Genomic DNA, 19,266 nt, shown 5'->3' on the forward strand with positions numbered 1-19,266 from the left:
AGGAAATAGCGGAGGCACAAAAGGTGAATGGGGGGGGAGAAAAGCTTGTCATATATGGTCCAGCCATCGATTTAATAGGGGGTTCAAATACAGCTGCATGAACCCGTCGATGAGAATTTATACAGGTACAGGTGACGAGAACTGGAATTAAATTTTTTGAAGGGCAGAAAGGGACTAGATTAGATCAGGGCAGTGATGTGATAGGCTGGTCTAAAGAAATGCGTTTTTTAGGGCCCGCTTAACCCCTTCAGCCCCGGGGCACTTTCCGTTTTTGCGTTTTTGTTTTTTGCTCCCCTTCTTCCGAGAGCCGTAACTTTTTTATTTTTCCGTCAATCTTGCCATATGAGGGCTTGTTTTTTGCGGGACAAGTTGTACTTTTAAATGAAACCATAAGTTTTACCATATGGTGTACTGGAAAGCAGCAAAAAAATTCCAAGTGTGGAAAAATTGCAAAAAAAGTGTGATGGCACAATAGTTTTTGGGATGTTTTATTCACGGTGTTAACTATATGGTAAAACTGATGTGTGGGTATGATACCTGAGGTCGGTGCGAGTTTGTAGACACCAAACATGTATAGGTTTACTTGTATCTAAGGGGTTAAAAAAAATTCACAAGTTTGTCCAATAAAAGTGGCGCACGTTTTGCGCCATTTTCTGAAACACGTAGCGTTTTTATTTTTTGGGATCTGTGGCTCAGTGACGGCTTATTTTTTGCGTCTCGAGCTGACGTTTATAATGGTACCATTTTTGCGCAGATGCTACGTTTTGATCGCCTGTTATTGCATTTTGCGTAAAACTTGCGGCGACCAAAAAACGTAATTTTGGCGTTTGGAATTTTTTTGCCACTACGCCGTTTACCAATCAGATTAATTGATTTTATATTTTGATAGATCGGGCATTTCTGAACGCGGCGATACCAAATATGTGTATATTTATTTATTTTTTAACCCTTTAATTTTCAATGGGGAGAAAGGGGGGTGATTTGAACTTTTAGGTTTTTTTATTTTTTTTTAATTTTTTAAAACTTTTTTTTTACTTTTTTTATTTTATTTTACTAGTCCCCCTAGGGGGCTATAGCGATCAGCAATCCGATTGCTGATCGCTATCTGCTGATCACAGCTATTCCGCTGTAAACAGCAGAAATAGTCACTTTCTTTCTTCCTCTGCTCCGTGCCGAGGAAGAATGAAAGTGAAACTTCTTAGCACCAGGCGTCATCACATGACCCTGTGCTACGATGGCAACCACCGAACGTCACGTGATCACTCACGTGACGTCCGGAGGGGGCGGAGGTAAGAAAAAAAGATGGCCGCGCGCATATAGATCTCGCTGCCAGACTTTGGCAGCGAGATCTAAGGGGTTAATGTTCCGGGTGGAATGCGATTCCACTCGGAACATGTAGGCACACATGTCAGCTGTTGAAAACAGCTGATATGTGTGCCGATCCACGCCGCCTGCCCGCGGCAGGGGGCGGGGATTACCGGGACACGATCCATGACGGAAAGATCCGTCCATGGTCGTGAAGGGGTTAAAGGTGTGGATGTTGGGAATTAATCGGATTTCTTTTGGTAGTGTTTTCCAGAGCATAGGTGCAGCTCGTGAGAAATCTTGAAGACGGGAGTGGGAGACTAGACTACTAGACTACTGCAACATCTTCCACTGTGGCCTCCCTGCTAATACTCTGTCATGTCTCCAGTCCATCCTTAATTCTGCTGCCCGACTAATCCACCTCCACATCACCACCACCACTGGAGCTGCCGCCTCACCATTACCGGAGCTACCACCTCACCACCACTGGAGCTGCCACCTAAAAACTACCAGAGCTACCACCTCAACACCACTGGAGCTGCCTCCTCACCACCATCGGAGCTGCCACGTCAACACCACTGGAGCTGCCACCTTCCCACCACTAGAGTTGCCGCCTCATCACCCCCTGAGTTACCGCCTCAGCACCACAGGACACCGGAGATGCCACCTCAACTCCACCGGAGCTGCCACCTCACCACCACCAGAGCTGCCACCTCACCACCATCTTAGGTGTTGCCTCAAGACCACTGGAGCTACCGCCTCACCACCACTGGAGCTACCACCTCATTACTACTGGAGCTGCCGCCTCACCACCACTGGAGCTACCACCTCATTACTACTGGAGCTGCTGCCTCACCACCACTGGAGCTACCACCTCACCACTACTGGAGCTGCCGCCTCACCACCACTGGAGCTACCACCTCACCACTACTGGAGCTGCCGCCTCACCACCACTGGAGCTACCACCTCATTACTACTGGAGCTGCTGCCTCACCACCACTGGAGCTACCACCTCACCACTACTGGAGCTGCTGCCTCACCACCACTGGAGCTACCACCTCACCACTACTGGAGCTGCTGCCTCACCACTATAGGAGTTGCCACCTCATTACTACTGGAGCTGCCGCCTCACCACCGCCAGCGCTGCCACCCACCAACCAACAAATAAATTGCTTATTTGGCAGGTGATCGGATCAATTGCCATCGTTGTCAGGAGCACAAATAAAACAAGAGCAAACAAAAAAATTTAATATTTACCAAGAAACTTTTTGGAAAGTTAAGAGGTGCTCTACTTTACCTTTGTTGACTTCTTCCCTACTTTCTCACACGGTGGCCCTACATTTGCTGCATACACTATACACTACAACGCTCATTTTTCTCACGGACACCATGTGTTGAGATCGTATTGGTAACATAAACATTAGCGGAACTCCTCTATGTATTTGCTATAATAAGCTCCAGAATTATATATAGCTTGGCTGTCTGTGTGCCGGATCCACCGCAGTCACTTGTTATTATGTCAGCGCTGCCGTCCTCTCGGATTTAAGGGAACTTCCCATACGTACAAGTCGGAGCCTGTTCTGGAACCTGCCGGGTTTCGCTTGACAACTGACAGTTCAGTAAGCGGGACATGTGGAAACTTTTACCCCGAGATGAATTATCACCATTATGGAGGGAATTTCTGCTTTACATCAGAGGGATTGTAGTTTCTGCTTAAGAAAAATACATTTGAGTCCAATTTATCGCTATTAAGAGATGAAATTATTGAACTGCCGTACCAGTAATCATTGGAGATTAACCGCGTAGCATCACAGAGAGCGCTAATTCACCATTGTATCAGGCTTCTGGGCTACTTTATCATCTATACGGATATAACAAAAAATAATATTATGCAAAATATGGAAAGCGAAAAAACGAGCACAAATAATTCATGATGGATGAAAATCAGCAGATGACTTCAAAGGCAGTGAAAGCCGCCACGGATGAGGATCGCAGCAGGGTGCGGGGGAAAATCTTGTCTCCGATATTTCTAGTTTATTACTATTTTGTTACTATTTCGCTTTCTTTTTTTTTTCCTCACATGTTTAATTAACATTTTGTCCGCTTGTACTCTTTTCCAACATTGATATACAGGACTCCAGATAGGATCCGGAAGCCTCTTTCTACTTTTTCCCACCGCAATATCGTGTAGAAATCGTGCCGCAACGATGACATTGTGCCGGACATACAAATGAGAAGAGGCGACGGGCATGTTAGCGGATAGGAGGAGGTTTGCAGGGCTCCGGACCAAAGGATGCGGAGTAACAACGTGGCCGCTGGACCATGGTCTTGCAAATCATTTCACTCTTGACTCGGAAGGCCAATACATAAAGTGATGAATACCCGGCTGTCCGTAGACTGCACTATCGTGGACTAAAGGGGGCTTTACACAGTAGCGATATCGCTAGCAATTTCTAGCGATAGCGGCCGTTTAAGTACCCGCCCCCGTCGCGCATGCGATTGTTTGTGATCGCTGCTGTAGCGAACATTATCGCTACGCAGCGTCACAAATACTTACCTGGTCGGCGGCGTCGCTGTGACTGCCGAACAATCCCTCCTTCAAGGGGGAGGGACGTTCGGCATCACAGCGACGTCACCGCAACGTCACTAAGCGGCCGGCCAATGAAAGCAGAGGGGCGGAGATGAGCAGGACGTAACATCCCGCCCACCTCCTTCCTTCCTCATTGGGGCCGGTGGCAGGTAAGGAGACGTTCCTCGCTCATGCGGTGTCACACATAGCGATGTGTGCTTGCCGCATGAGCGATGAACCACAACGCTAAACAACCCTTACCGATTTTTTACTTTGGGACGACCTCTCCATGGTGAACGATTTTCACCATTTTTGAGGTCGCCAGTAAGTATTACACGCTGCGATATCGTTAATGACGCCGGATGTGCGTCACTAACAACTTGACCCCGGCGACCAAACATTAACGATATCGTAGCGTGTAAAGCCCCCTTTAGTATAGAAGCAATATGTTATAGTCCACAAGTCGCCTGGAGCAGGGGTGCGCAGCTCATGACTCGCGATCCCCTTATGTTTGGTGCATTAGAGTCGGGTCTAAGAAACAACCCAAATTTTTTTTCCAGTGCAGGAAAAGTTGCTCAGTACTTACCAAGAGTACGAAGCGGAGGAGCCATAAAAAGGCTGTAACCATTAACACCAAGCCAAAGAGCGGTGCGTGTGCACGGGCAGGGTGATCGGGCAGCATGAAATATGCATGCGTCGGCTTTTAGGTGAACAGTAAAGGCGCTGTACAGTGCTGGATGCTTCCACATTGGAGGTGATGACGGGCGCTAATCATGTTACAACCCACATACATGTGGAGACACCAGCACGATATCTGACGATCATGCACGGATCACGTGGGCTCAGAAAGTCTACAGCACTGTAAACCTACAATGTGGGAGTTAGCGGCCAAAGACAACCCCTTTAAGGAAAGAGAACGCTTGATAAAATGTTGCGATACTTCCAAATGGTGCTGGTATGAACCACACATACTTCTGATGGAAGGAAAAGTGTTGTAAGGATTGTGGGTGTCCCAGTCATTCTTCCATGATTTTAGAGGGACTGTCTCAACTTCTTTTCTGCAGGAGACAAATGCTCAAGGCTTCATGTTTTGCACTCCTGAAGATTGACAGTTTGGATTAGTGCGATGGTAGTGCCATGGGACCGAACTGTTAGGCTCACCTGGTGAGGTGGATCCTCCAGCCTAAGATCCAGGTGGGCACACGGGCTATGGGCACTGGTGCAGCAGGCAGAGGAGGCATGTGGGAAACGGGTAGAAGCAGTACTGGAAGCCGCAGGAAGACGGGAGGTTGGAAGCAAAAGTAGAGACATCCTGGAGACCACTGACAGCAGAAGATTTGTAGAGAGCAGTCAGGTAGTAAAGGTACTTGGAGCCTCAGGCAGACAGGAGATTGGAACAGAGGAACCGGAAACCACAGGCAGAGAGCCTGGACGTCCTGGAGACTACAGACAGGTTGCAAAGGTCCTGAAGACAGCAGGCTCAGGTAGCAGAGGTACCAGACGCCGCAGGCAGACAAGAGACATAATGGAGGCTGCAGACATGAAACAGAGGTCCTGGAGACAGAAGGCAGACAGATGTCCTGAGACCGCAGACAGGTAGGAGAGGTACCAGAAGCTGCAGGTGGACAGGAGACATAATGAAGGCTGCAGACATGTAACAGAGGTCCTGGAGACAGCAGGCAGAAAGGAGATGTCCTGAGACCGCAGACAGATAGGAGAGGTACTGGAAGCTGCAGGTGGACAGGAGATATCCGAGAGACTGCTGACAGGTACCACAGGTATGAAAGACGAAGGCAGACAGAAGATGTGCTGGAAACTGCAGACAGGTAGCAGAGGTATGGAAGACACAGGCAGACAGGAGACATCCTGGAGACTGCAAACAGGTTACAAAGGTCCTGGAGACAGCAGACAGATAGTAGAGGTACTGAAAGCCTTAGGCAGGCAGGAGATGTCCCAGAAACTGCTGACAGATACCGAGGGTAAAGGAGGTGAGGGAAGCAAAGCAAAGCCCAGTCCTGGGAACAATGTGCTGTTCCAGGCTAATAGTACAGCATGAGATAAAGCAAAAGCTGGTGTCATCGAGCGGTTAGGCCAGCTTCAGAGTGCCACAAGGCGGTGTAGAGCCTGCTGGTGGTGCAAGCTCCTTACCTAGGTAGCTGACCATGCTGAGATGGCGGGGCGGCCAATACCCATGAGCTGTAAAGTATAGAATTAAAAATCATTTGTGACAACACAGAGAATATTTAATAAGAGGTTGATTGCATAGATACTTAATTTTTGCAAACATTTTGCAATTTTAACCACGTAAGAACTTGAGACGTCTCCTATTTATGGCAAATCATCACACTAATACGTGAAGTATTCTCAGAGCAAAACCACATTCATGACTTTAGTAAAAGGGACAGACGACAGATGGTGAAGAGGTTTGTTTTGTCTCGTTCACACTCAGATATGGAAGAAGCCGACAGGGGGGATGAGTAATGAGAATTTCACTAGGACTCATTGAGATTTATGTGTGAGAATCCGATCACCCTGGGACATGTATATCTCTATATCTGCGAGTCTGGGCTATATGGGCTCAGTCAAGTGTGAAGCCTCTTTCACAATCCCTCAGCGAGCGCAGACGCCCATACTAAGGCCTGGGAACGACTCGTGTAAATCGAGGGATTCCGAGCGGCTAAAAATAAGTGAGAAAATCCCGCTATAAGAAATGGCCGAGGCCCAAAACCCAGAAAATCAGGCATCCCCCCAAGCTCCGGCATCTTCCAGTCTCCTCCCTTAGGCTGGTTTCATACTTGTGTTGAACAGCATCCGTTGCATTGCGTTGTGTGACGCATGCAACGGATGCGTTGCATATAATGGCACAACGCATGCAACGGATCGTACAAAACAACGGAAAGCTTTTTTTTTTTTCTTCTTTAGTTTTACCGACAGCAGACTATTGTGAACGATCAGCTGATCACCCAGTGGCCGGGCGCTCAGCTAATCGCTCTCAAAAGCCGTCTGCCGGGCGCTCAGCTGAGAGCTCTCACATGCCGGCGACCGGGCGATCAGCTAATCGCTCTCACATGTCTGCAGCCGGGGGCGTTCAGCTGAGAGCTCTCACATGTCTGCAGCCGGGGGCGTTCAGCTGAGAGCTCTCACATGCCGGCGACCGGGCGATCAGCTAATCGCTCTCACATGTCTGCAGCCGGGGGCGTTCAGCTGAGAGCTCTCACATGTCTGCAGCCGGGGGCGTTCAGCTGAGAGCTCTCACATGTCTGCAGCCGGGGGCGTTCAGCTGAGAGCTCTCACATGCCGGCGGCCGGGCGCTCAGCTGAGAGCTCTCACATGCCGGCGGCTGGGGGCGCTCAGCTGAGCGCTCTCACATGTCGGCTGCCGGGGGCGCTCAGCTGAGAGCTCTCACATGTTGGCGGCCGGGGGCGCTCAGCTGAGCGCTCTCACATGCCGGCGGCCGGGCGTTCAGCTGAGAGCTCTCACATGTCGGCGGCCGGGGGCGCTCAGCTAATCGCTCTCAAAAGCCGGCTGCCGGGCGCTCAGCTGAGAGCTCTCACATGTCGGCGACCGGGCGCTCAGCTGAGAGCTCTCACATGTCGGCTGCCGGGGGCGCTCAGCTGAGAGCTCTCACATGCGGGCGGCCGGGCGCTCAGCTGAGAGCTCTCACATGCTGGTGGCCGGGGGCGCTCAGCTAAGAGCTCTCACATGCTGGCGGCCGGGGGCGCTTAGCTGAGAGCTCTCACATGTCGGCGGCCGGGGGCGCTCAGCTGAGCGCTCTCACATGTCGGCGGCTGGGGGCGCTCAGCTGAGAGCTCTCACATGCGGGCGGCCGGGGGCGCTCAGCTGAGAGCTCTCACATGCGGGCGGCCGGGGGCGCTCAGCTGAGAGCTCTCACATGTCGGCGGCCGGGGGCGCTCAGCTGAGAGCTCTCACATGTCGGCGGCCGGGGGCGCTCAGCTGAGAGCTCTCACATGTCGGCGACCGGGGGCGCTCAGCTGAGCGCTCTCACATGCCAACGGCCGGGCGCTCAGCTGAGAGCTCTCACATGTCGGCGGCCGGGGGCGCTCAGCTGAGCGCTCTCACATGCCGGCGGCTGGGCGCTCAGCTGAGAGCTCTCACATGTCGGCGGCCGGGGGCGCTAAGCTGAGCGCTCTCACATGCCGGCGGCCGGGCGCTCAGCTGAGAGCTCTCACATGTCGGCGGCCGGGGGCGCTCAGCTGAGCGCTCTCACATGCCGGCGGCCAGGCGCTCAGCTGAGAGCTCTCACATGCCGGCGACCTGGGGCGCTCAGCTGAACGTTCGGCCACCGAGAGACAAAATAACAAAATAAAGTTTATGCGCTGCTCAAAAAAACGTTACATGCTGCGTTCCTTCCACCCGGCGCAGCGTCAAAATAATGAAGCTGCGTCGTCCAGCGGATGCAACGCTGACACTTGCGTTACAGTGCGTCGTCCATACAAGTCTATGGAGAATAGCGCAGTGCGTTAACGGACTGCGCTATTCTCCATAGTGACTAACTGCGCTGAACGCAAGTGTGAAAGTACCCTTAGGCTATGTGCCCACGCTGCGGAAAATGCGCGGATTTTGCCGCGGATTTTTCAGAAATCTGCAGCACAGCTACTCCCCAGCCATTTCTATGGCATTTTGGAAATGCTGATTTCCGTGCGCAATAATCTGCAGCATGTCAATTATTGTTGCGGATTTACCTGCGGATTTTGCCTATTCAATTGAATGTAAAAAAAAAAAAAAAAAAAAAAAAAATCGCAAAATCCGCGACAAATCTGCACAAAATCAGCACCTATGAAAAGGTGCGGATTCCGGGGGAATGCTGCGGATTTAGCTGCAGAAAAATCCGCAGATACAGAGTCCCGTGGGCACATAACCTTAAGATCAAGCGATTTAACTTTTTTTTTTCAATGTAACTTTTCTACTTTTCTATTAACGGCACAGTATGACGGTTTATTTTATTGGCTATTTTTTACTTACAGCATTTGGTGCTAATCCCCTCCATCAGTTTTGAAATTTCCTTCCCCCTTTGCCTTCTTGAGTTTCTGTGTTGCAATGTCTATTGCTGGCTGCAGAATGAGGTAACTGAGAATCCATCAGTGAGCTGGTTTTGACAGCCAGAGAGGAGAGTTTACAACTATTACCTGTCCTTTATTGACTTGCTTTAAGCTGATTTATGACCATGGACCACATGAACGTTGAATGTGTTGGGAAACAAAGAGCTAAAAAAAAACCCAAACCCTAAAATGGTGTAAAATGTTTTATAAAAATAATAATAAAAGAAAAAAAATCTCAAAAGGTGGACAACCCCTCTAAATTATACTAAATTTAGAGGGGTGTTTCCCAGGCAGGCCATAAATGTCTGTTATTAGACAGATAGCTGCCGGCTGAATCATTGACACCCCCAGACATCTATTGTGTATGCGGCTGATTATTGTGCCCTAATATTCTTTACCAATCCTATAGGCACCAATGGCATTAATTTGGGAGTCCCCAACCTGAGTGACGGAGGGGGTCATCAACCCGAGTGACAGAGGGAGTCCCTAACCCGAGTGACAGAGGGAGTCCTCAACCTGAGTGACGAAGGGAAACCCCAACATTAGTGACGGAGGGAGTCCTCAACCTGAGTGACAGAGGGAGTCCCCAACCTGAGTGACGGAGGGAGTCCCCAACCTGAGTGACGGAGGGAGTCCCCAACCTGAGTGATAGAGGGAGTCCCCAACCTGAGTGATAGAGGGAGTCCCCAACCTGAGTGATAGAGGGAGTCCCCAACCGGAGTGATAGAGGGATTCCCCAACCTGAGTGACAGAGGGAGACCCCAACCTGAGTGACAGAGGGAGACCCCAACCTGAGTGACAGAGGGAGACCCCAACCTGAGTGACGGAGGGAGTCCTCAACCCGAGTGACAGAGGGAGACCCCAACCTGAGTGACGGAGGGAGACCCCAACCTGAGTGACGGAGGGAGTCCTCAACCTGAGTGACAGAGGGAGACCCCAACCTGAGTGACGGAGGGAGTCCCCAACCTGAGTGACGGAGGGAGTCCCCAACCTGAGTGACGGAGGGAGACCCCAACCTGAGTGACAGAGGGAGCCCCAACCTCAGTGACGGAGGGGGACCCCAAAATGAGTGACGGAGGAAGTCCCCAACCTGAGTGACAGAGGGAGACCCCAACCTGAGTGACAGAGGGAGACCCCAACCTGAGTGACAGAGGGAGTCCCCAACCTGAGTGACAGAGGGAGACCCCAACCTGAGTGACAGAGGGAGTCCCCAACCTGAGTGACAGAGGGAGTCCCCAACCTGAGTGACGGAGAGAGTCCTCAACCTGAGTGATAGAGGGATTCCCCAACCTGAGTGACGGAGAGAGTCCTCAACCTGAGTGATAGAGGGATTCCCCAACCTGAGTGACAGAGGGAGACCCCAACCTGAGTGACGGAGGGAGACCCCAACCTGAGTGACAGAGGGAGTCCCCAACCTGAGTGACAGAGGGAGACCCCAACCTGAGTGACAGAGGGAGACCCCAACCTGAGTGACGGAGGGAGTCCTCAACCTAAATGACGGAGGGAGACCCCAACCTGAGTGACGGAGGGAGACCCCAACCTGAGTGACGGAGGGAGACCCCAACCTGAGTGACGGAGGGAGTCCTCAACCTGAGTGACAGAGGGAGACCCCAACCTGAGTGACGGAGGGAGTCCCCAACCTGAGTGACGGAGGGAGACCCCAACCTGAGTGACGGAGGGAGACCCCAACCTGAGTGACAGAGGGAGCCCCAACCTCAGTGACGGAGGGGGACCCCAAAATGAGTGACGGAGGAAGTCCCCAACCTGAGTGACAGAGGGAGACCCCAACCTGAGTGACAGAGGGAGCCCCAACCTGAGTGAGAGGGAGACCCCAACCTGAGTGACAGAGGGAGACCCCAACCTGAGTGACGGAGGGAGACCCCAACCTGAGTGACGGAGGGAGACCCCAACCTGAGTGACGGAGGGAGACCCCAACCTGAGTGACAGAGGGAGACCCCAACCTGAGTGACGGAGGGAGTCCCCAACCTGAGTGACGGAGGGAGACCCCAACCTGAGTGACGGAGGGAGACCCCAACCTGAGTGACAGAGGGAGCCCCAACCTCAGTGATGGAGGGGGACCCCAAAATGAGTGACGGAGGAAGACCCCAACCTGAGTGACAGAGGGAGCCCCAACCTGAGTGACGGAGGGGGACCCCAACCTGAGTGACAGAGGGAGACCCAACCTCAGTGACGGAGGGGGACCCCAAAATGAGTGACGGAGGAAGACCCCAACCTGAGTGACAGAGGGAGCCCCAACCTGAGTGACGGAGGGGGACCCCAACCTGAGTGACAGAGGGAGACCCCAACCTGAGTGACAGAGGGAGACCCCAACCTGAGTGACAGAGGGAGACCCCAACTTGAGTGACAGAGGGAGCCCCAACCTGAGTGACAGAGGGAGACCCCAACCTGAGTGACGGAGGGAGTCCCCAACCTGAGTGACGGAGGGAGTCCCCAACCTGAGTGATAGAGGGAGTCCCCAACCTGAGTGATAGAGGGAGTCCCCAACCGGAGTGATAGAGGGATTCCCCAACCTGAGTGACAGAGGGAGACCCCAACCTGAGTGACAGAGGGAGACCCCAACCTGAGTGACAGAGGGAGACCCCAACCTGAGTGACAGAGGGAGACCCCAACCTGAGTGACGGAGGGAGACCCCAACCTGAGTGACGGAGGGAGTCCTCAACCCGAGTGACAGAGGGAGTCCTCAACCCGAGTGACGGAGGGAGACCCCAACCTGAGTGACGGAGGGAGACCCCAACCTGAGTGACGGAGGGAGTCCTCAACCTGAGTGACAGAGGGAGACCCCAACCTGAGTGACGGAGGGAGTCCCCAACCTGAGTGACGGAGGGAGTCCTCAACCTGAGTGACAGAGGGAGTCCTCAACCTGAGTGACAGAGGGAGACCCCAACCTGAGTGACGGAGGGAGACCCCAACCTGAGTGACGGAGGGAGACCCCAACCTGAGTGACGGAGGGAGACCCCAACCTGAGTGACAGAGGGAGACCCCAACCTGAGTGACGGAGGGAGTCCCCAACCTGAGTGACGGAGGGAGACCCCAACCTGAGTGACAGAGGGAGCCCCAACCTCAGTGACGGAGGGAGACCCCAACCTGAGTGACGGAGGGAGTCCTCAACCTGAGTGACAGAGGGAGACCCCAACCTGAGTGACGGAGGGAGACCCCAACCTGAGTGACGGAGGGAGTCCCCAACCTGAGTGACGGAGGGAGTCCCCAACCTGAGTGACGGAGGGAGACCCCAACCTGAGTGACGGAGGGAGTCCTCAACCTGAGTGACAGAGGGAGTCCTCAACCTGAGTGACAGAGGGAGACCCCAACCTGAGTGACGGAGGGAGACCCCAACCTGAGTGACAGAGGGAGACCCCAACCTGAGTAACGGAGGGAGACCCCAACCTGAGTGACGGAGGGAGTCCTCAACCTGAGTGACAGAGGGAGACCCCAACCTGAGTGACGGAGGGAGTCCCCAACCTGAGTGACGGAGGGAGACCCCAACCTGAGTGACGGAGGGAGACCCCAACCTGAGTGACAGAGGGAGCCCCAACCTCAGTGACGGAGGGGGACCCCAAAATGAGTGACGGAGGAAGACCCCAACCTGAGTGACGGAGGGAGACCCCAACCTGAGTGACAGAGGGAGCCCCAACCTCAGTGACGGAGGGGGACCCCAAAATGAGTGACGGAGGAAGTCCCCAACCTGAGTGACAGAGGGAGACCCCAACCTGAGTGACAGAGGGAGCCCCAACCTGAGTGACAGAGGGAGCCCCAACCTGAGTGACAGAGGGAGACCCCAACCTGAGTGACAGAGGGAGCCCCAACCTCAGTGACGGAGGGGGACCCCAAAATGAGTGACGGAGGAAGTCCCCAACCTGAGTGACAGAGGGAGACCCCAACCTGAGTGACAGAGGGAGACCCCAACCTGAGTGACAGAGGGAGCCCCAACCTGAGTGACAGAGGGAGCACCAACCTGAGTGACAGAGGGAGCCCCAACCTCAGTGACGGAGGGGGACCCCAAAATGAGTGACGGAGGAAGTCCCCAACCTGAGTGACAGAGGAAGACCCCAACCTGAGTGACAGAGGGAGACCCAACCTGAGTGACAGAGGGAGACCCCAACCTGAGTGACAGAGGGAGACCCCAACCTGAGTGACGGAGGGAGTCCCCAACCTGAGTGACGGAGGGAGACCCCAACCTGAGTGACGGAGGGAGACCCCAACCTGAGTGACGGAGGGAGACCCCAACCTGAGTGACGGAGGGAGACCCCAACCTGAGTGACGGAGGGTGACCCCAACCTGAGTGACGGAGGGAGTCCTCAACCTGAGTGACAGAGGAAGACCCCAACCTGAGTGACGGAGGGAGACCCCAACCTGAGTGACGGAGGGAGTCCCCAACCTGAGTGACAGAGGGAGACCCCAACCTGAGTGACGGAGGGAGACCCCAACCTGAGTGACAGAGGAAGACCCCAACCTGAGTGACGGAGGGAGACCCCAACCTGAGTGACAGAGGGAGCCCCAACCTCAGTGACGGAGGGGGACCCCAAAATGAGTGACGGAGGAAGTCCCCAACCTGAGTGACAGAGGGAGACCCCAACCTGAGTGACAGAGGGAGCCCCAACCTGAGTGACAGAGGGAGACCCCAACCTGAGTGACAGAGGGAGCCCCAACCTCAGTGACGGAGGGGGACCCCAAAATGAGTGACGGAGGAAGTCCCCAACCTGAGTGACAGAGGGAGACCCCAACCTGAGTGACAGAGGGAGACCCCAACCTGAGTGACAGAGGGAGCCCCAACCTGAGTGACAGAGGGAGCCCCAACCTGAGTGACAGAGGGAGCCCCAACCTCAGTGACGGAGGGGGACCCCAAAATGAGTGACGGAGGAAGTCCCCAACCTGAGTGACAGAGGAAGACCCCAACCTGAGTGACAGAGGGAGACCCAACCTGAGTGACAGAGGGAGACCCCAACCTGAGTGACAGAGGGAGACCCCAACCTGAGTGACGGAGGGAGTCCCCAACCTGAGTGACGGAGGGAGACCCCAACCTGAGTGACGGAGGGAGACCCCAACCTGAGTGACGGAGGGAGACCCCAACCTGAGTGACGGAGGGTGACCCCAACCTGAGTGACGGAGGGAGTCCTCAACCTGAGTGACAGAGGAAGACCCCAACCTGAGTGACGGAGGGAGACCCCAACCTGAGTGACGGAGGGAGTCCCCAACCTGAGTGACGGAGGGAGACCCCAACCTGAGTGACGGAGGGAGACCTTATCTCTGTCTTACCCCTTAGGACCTGGCCAGTTGCCATCTTTGTGCTTTTGTTTTTTCCTCCCCTTCTTCCAATAGCCAAAATATGGCGAACAAAGAAACAGAAACTTCTTTGCAGTGTATTTACTATGCAAATATGGTACAATGTCAAACATTATTGATAACAGTACCTAAAACCGATATACAGCCGGCTGTGTGCCCCCACTCCCCCTACACTGGGGACAGAGCGTGTACATGTGGGGAAATCTGCACATTTTTACCTCAGCCGAAAAAAAGAGCGGGAACAGGAGCGCGCACACAGAGCTGAGGCGGGGTGGGCGTGTCCACACGGCAGGGAGGCGGGGCCGCCGGAGAGAATCCACGCCCCGGCCCTGTATGATCGGCGTACGTGCGCGCTCCCGCGGACTGACAGCAGTGACGTCGTCGCCGCCGTCGTCGTCTCCCTCCGTGCACGCGCCCGCTCCCCTCCGCAGTGTCTTTCTCTGAGGGCGGAGGAGGCGCGCGCTTCGGACACGGTAACGGCTGCTCGTCAGAGAGGAAGGATCCGGGGCCGGCGGTGGCGGCGGAGGAGGCGGAGAGGAGAGCGGCCTTCACCTCACGGCGGCGCGGCGGCTGGGGCAGAGCAGAGGTGAGCGCCGCCATTGTGTGTGAGGACGGAGCCCGGTGTACCGGCCGCCGCATTGTGTCTGCGGCCTTCCCTCCCTCCCTCCATTGTTCTCCTCACCTCACACCCTGTCATCACGTCTTCCCCATTCACCGGAGATTTTTTACGCTTTCCTTAGTGTTTCCATAGCAACAGCGACCCCATTGATAAAATACCCGGCGCCTCGTTTCATTTGTTTATTTTTTTTTCACTCGCTTTTCCTTTAACCTGGATTTGCTGGGGAAAAAAAAAATAAAAAATCCTTCTGTGTGGACGATTTTTAATTTATTTTTTTTTCATAGCCAACCCCTGGATATTTTTTTTTTTTTCCAGGCTTTATGTAAGGGGTTAATAGCGGTGATGGTGGACGGTCGCCGTGGTGACAACCGAGTCTCTGGGACCATTCTGTTGCCAGGTTTGCCACAAAAAGATGTTTAATCGGCATTGCGAAACCTGCAACCTGCGTCCTAGGCCATCACTGATCCCCACCGCAAACCCCTCCCTCCCCCCTTTCCGCTGGGGGCATAATCTATGACAGACCCCCCCGCCCCTTTCCGCTGGGGGCATAATCTATGACAGACCCCCTGCCCCTTTCCGCTGGGGGCATAATCTATGACAGACCCCCGTGCCCCTTTCCGCTGGGGGCATAATCTATGACCCCCGCGCCCCTTTCCGCTGGGGGCATAATCTATGACCCCCCGCCCCTTTCCGCTGGGGGCATAATCTATGACCCCCCGCCCCTTTCCGCTGGGGGCATAATCTATGACCCCCCGCCCCTTTCCGCTGGGGGCATAATCTATGACCCCCCCGCCCCTTTCCGCTGGGGGCATAATCTATGACCCCCCCGCCCCTTTCCGCTGGGGGCATAATCTATGACCCCCCCCCCTTTCCGCTGGGGGCATAATCTATGACAGACCCCCCCCGCCCCTTTCCGCTGGGGGCATAATCTATGACAGACCCCCCGCCCCTTTCCGCTGGGGGCATAATCTATGACAGACCCCCCCGCCCCTTTCCGCTGGGGGCATAATCTATGACAGACCCCCCCCGCCCCTTTCCGCTGGGGGCATAATCTATGACAGACCCCCCCCGCCACTTTCCGCTGGGGGCATAATCTATGACAGACCCCCCCCGCCACTTTCCGCTGGGGGCATAATCTATGACAGACCCCCCCCGCCACTTTCCGCTGGGGGCATAATCTATGACAGACCCCCCCGCCCCTTTCCGCTGGGGGCATAATCTATGACAGACCCCCCCCCGCCCCTTTCCGCTGGGGGCATAATCTATGACAGACCCCCCCCGCCCCTTTCCGCTGGGGGCATAATCTATGACAGACCCCCCCCGCCCCTTTCCGCTGGGGGCGTAATCTATGACAGACCCCCCCGCCCCTTTCCGCTGGGGGCGTAATCTATGACAGACCCCCCCCGCCCCTTTCCGCTGGGGGCGTAATCTATGACAGACCCCCCCCGCCCCTTTCCGCTGGGGGCATAATCTATGACAGACCCCCCGCCCCTTTCCGCTGGGGGCATAATCTATGACAGACCCCCCTGCCCCTTTCCGCTGGGGGCATAATCTATGACAGACCCCCCCCGCCCCTTTCCGCTGGGGGCATAATCTATGAACCCCCCCGCCCCTTTCCGCTGGGGGCATAATCTATGACAGACCCCCCCGCCCCTTTCCGCTGGGGGCGTAATCTATGACAGACCCCCCCCGCCCCTTCCGCTGGGGGCGTAATCTATGACAGACCCCCCCGCCCCTTTCCGCTGGGGGCATAATCTATGACAGACCCCCCGCCCCTTTCCGCTGGGGGCATAATCTATGACAGACCCCCCGCCCCTTTCCGCTGGGGGCATAATCTATGACAGACCCCCCCCCGCCCCTTTCCGCTGGGGGCATAATCTATGACCCCCCCGCCCCTTTCCGCTGGGGGCATAATCTATGACAGACCCCCCCCGCCCCTTTCCGCTGGGGGCATAATCTATGACCCCCCGCCCCTTTCCGCTGGGGGCATAATCTATGACCCCCCGCCCCTTTCCGCTGGGGGCATAATCTATGACCCCCCCGCCCCTTTCCGCTGGGGGCATAATCTATGACAGACCCCCCCGCCCCTTTCCGCTGGGGGCATAATCTATGACAGACCCCCTGCCCCTTTCCGCTGGGGGCATAATCTATGACAGACCCCCGTGCCCCTTTCCGCTGGGGGCATAATCTATGACCCCCGCGCCCCTTTCCGCTGGGGGCATAATCTATGACCCCCCGCCCCTTTCCGCTGGGGGCATAATCTATGACCCCCCGCCCCTTTCCGCTGGGGGCATAATCTATGACCCCCCGCCCCTTTCCGCTGGGGGCATAATCTATGACCCCCCGCCCCTTTCCGCTGGGGGCATAATCTATGACCCCCCCGCCCCTTTCCGCTGGGGGCATAATCTATGACCCCCCCGCCCCTTTCCGCTGGGGGCATAATCTATGACCCCCCGCCCCTTTCCGCTGGGGGCATAATCTATGACCCCCCCCCTTTCCGCTGGGGGCATAATCTATGACAGACCCCCCCCGCCCCTTTCCGCTGGGGGCATAATCTATGACAGACCCCCCCGCCCCTTTCCGCTGGGGCATAATCTATGACAGACCCCCCCGCCCCTTTCCGCTGGGGGCATAATCTATGACAGACCCCCCCCGCCACTTTCCGCTGGGGGCATAATCTATGACAGACCCCCCCCGCCACTTTCCGCTGGGGGCATAATCTATGACAGACCCCCCCGCCCCTTTCCGCTGGGGGCATAATCTATGACAGACCCCCCCCGCCCCTTTCCGCTGGGGGCATAATCTATGACAGACCCCCCCCGCCCCTTTCCGCTGGGGGCATAATCTATGACAGACCCCCCCCGCCCCTTTCCGCTGGGGGCATAATCTATGACAGACCCCCCCGCCCCTTTCCGCTGGGGGCGTAATCTATGACAGACCCCCCCCGCCCCTTTCCGCTGGGGGCGTAATCTATGACAGACCCCCCCCGCCCCTTTCCGCTGGGGGCGTAATCTATGACAGACCCCCCCGCCCCTTTCCGCTGGGGGCATAATCTATGACAGACCCCCCGCCCCTTTCCGCTGGGGGCATAATCTATGACAGACCCCCCCGCCCCTTTCCGCTGGGGGCATAATCTATGACAGACCCCCCCCGCCCCTTTCCGCTGGGGGCATAATCTATGACCCCCCCGCCCCTTTCCGCTGGGGGCATAATCTATGACAGACCCCCCCGCCCCTTTCCGCTGGGGGCGTAATCTATGACAGACCCCCCCCGCCCCTTTCCGCTGGGGGCGTAATCTATGACAGACCCCCCCGCCCCTTTCCGCTGGGGGCATAATCTATGACAGACCCCCCGCCCCTTTCCGCTGGGGGCATAATCTATGACAGACCCCCCGCCCCTTTCCGCTGGGGGCATAATCTATGACAGACCCCCCCCCGCCCCTTTCCGCTGGGGGCATAATCTATGACCCCCCCGCCCCTTTCCGCTGGGGGCATAATCTATGACAGACCCCCCCCGCCCCTTTCCGCTGGGGGCATAATCTATGACCCCCCGCCCCTTTCCGCTGGGGGCATAATCTATGACCCCCCGCCCCTTTCCGCTGGGGGCATAATCTATGACCCCCCGCCCCTTTCCGCTGGGGGCATAATCTATGACCCCCCCGCCCCTTTCCGCTGGGGGCATAATCTATGACCCCCCCCCCCTTTCCGCTGGGGGCATCATCTATGACAGAACCTCCCCCCCTTCTTTCCGCTGGGGGCATCATCTATGAGACAGCCCCCCCCCACCCTTTCCGCTGGGGGCATAATCTATGACAGACCCCCCCGCCCCTTTCCGCTGGGGGCATAATCTATGACCCCCCCGCCCCTTTCCGCTGGGGGCATAATCTATGACAGACCCCCCCCGCCCCTTTCCGCTGGGGGCATAATCTATGACCCCCCGCCCCTTTCCGCTGGGGGCATAATCTATGACCCCCCCGCCCCTTTCCGCTGGGGGCATAATCTATGACCCCCCCCCCTTTCCGCTGGGGGCATCATCTATGACAGAACCTCCCCCCCTTCTTTCCGCTGGGGGCATCATCTATGAGACAGCCCCCCCCCACCCTTTCCGCTGGGGGCATAATCTGACAGAACCCCCCCCTTCTTTCCGCTGGGGGCATAATCTGACAGAACACCCCCCCCCCCCCATTTTCCGCTGGGGGCATCATCTATGACAGAACCCCCCCCCTTTCCGCTGGGGGCATCATCTATGACAGACCCCCTCCTCCCCCTTGAGGTGTCCAGTGATGGCCTGGGATGGAAGGGTTTTTGTTTATTTTAACCACTTGATGGCCATCTAAGTATTCCACAAAAATGGCGGCTGTCCGGACCGGCACTGATCACGCCTGCAGTCGTGCAGCTTACATCGCTGAGTTG

The 19,266-nt window shown here is 55.7% G+C and overlaps 1 protein-coding gene across 2 annotated transcripts in view; it reads left to right on the top strand.

Annotated features, from left to right (window-relative positions):
* The first annotated feature begins 14,623 nt into the window (after positions 1–14,623).
* Positions 14,624–19,266, top strand: part of SIAH1 (siah E3 ubiquitin protein ligase 1) — a 61,513-nt gene continuing 56,870 nt past the window's right edge. For both annotated transcript variants that reach the window (XM_075326188.1, XM_075326189.1), the window contains exon 1: positions 14,624–14,821. The gene's annotated coding sequence lies outside the window, so the exon portion shown is untranslated. The remainder of the gene's footprint in view (positions 14,822–19,266) is intronic.

Source organism: Anomaloglossus baeobatrachus, chromosome 10 (assembly GCF_048569485.1).
Source record: "Anomaloglossus baeobatrachus isolate aAnoBae1 chromosome 10, aAnoBae1.hap1, whole genome shotgun sequence".
Classification (NCBI taxonomy): domain Eukaryota; kingdom Metazoa; phylum Chordata; class Amphibia; order Anura; family Aromobatidae; genus Anomaloglossus; species Anomaloglossus baeobatrachus.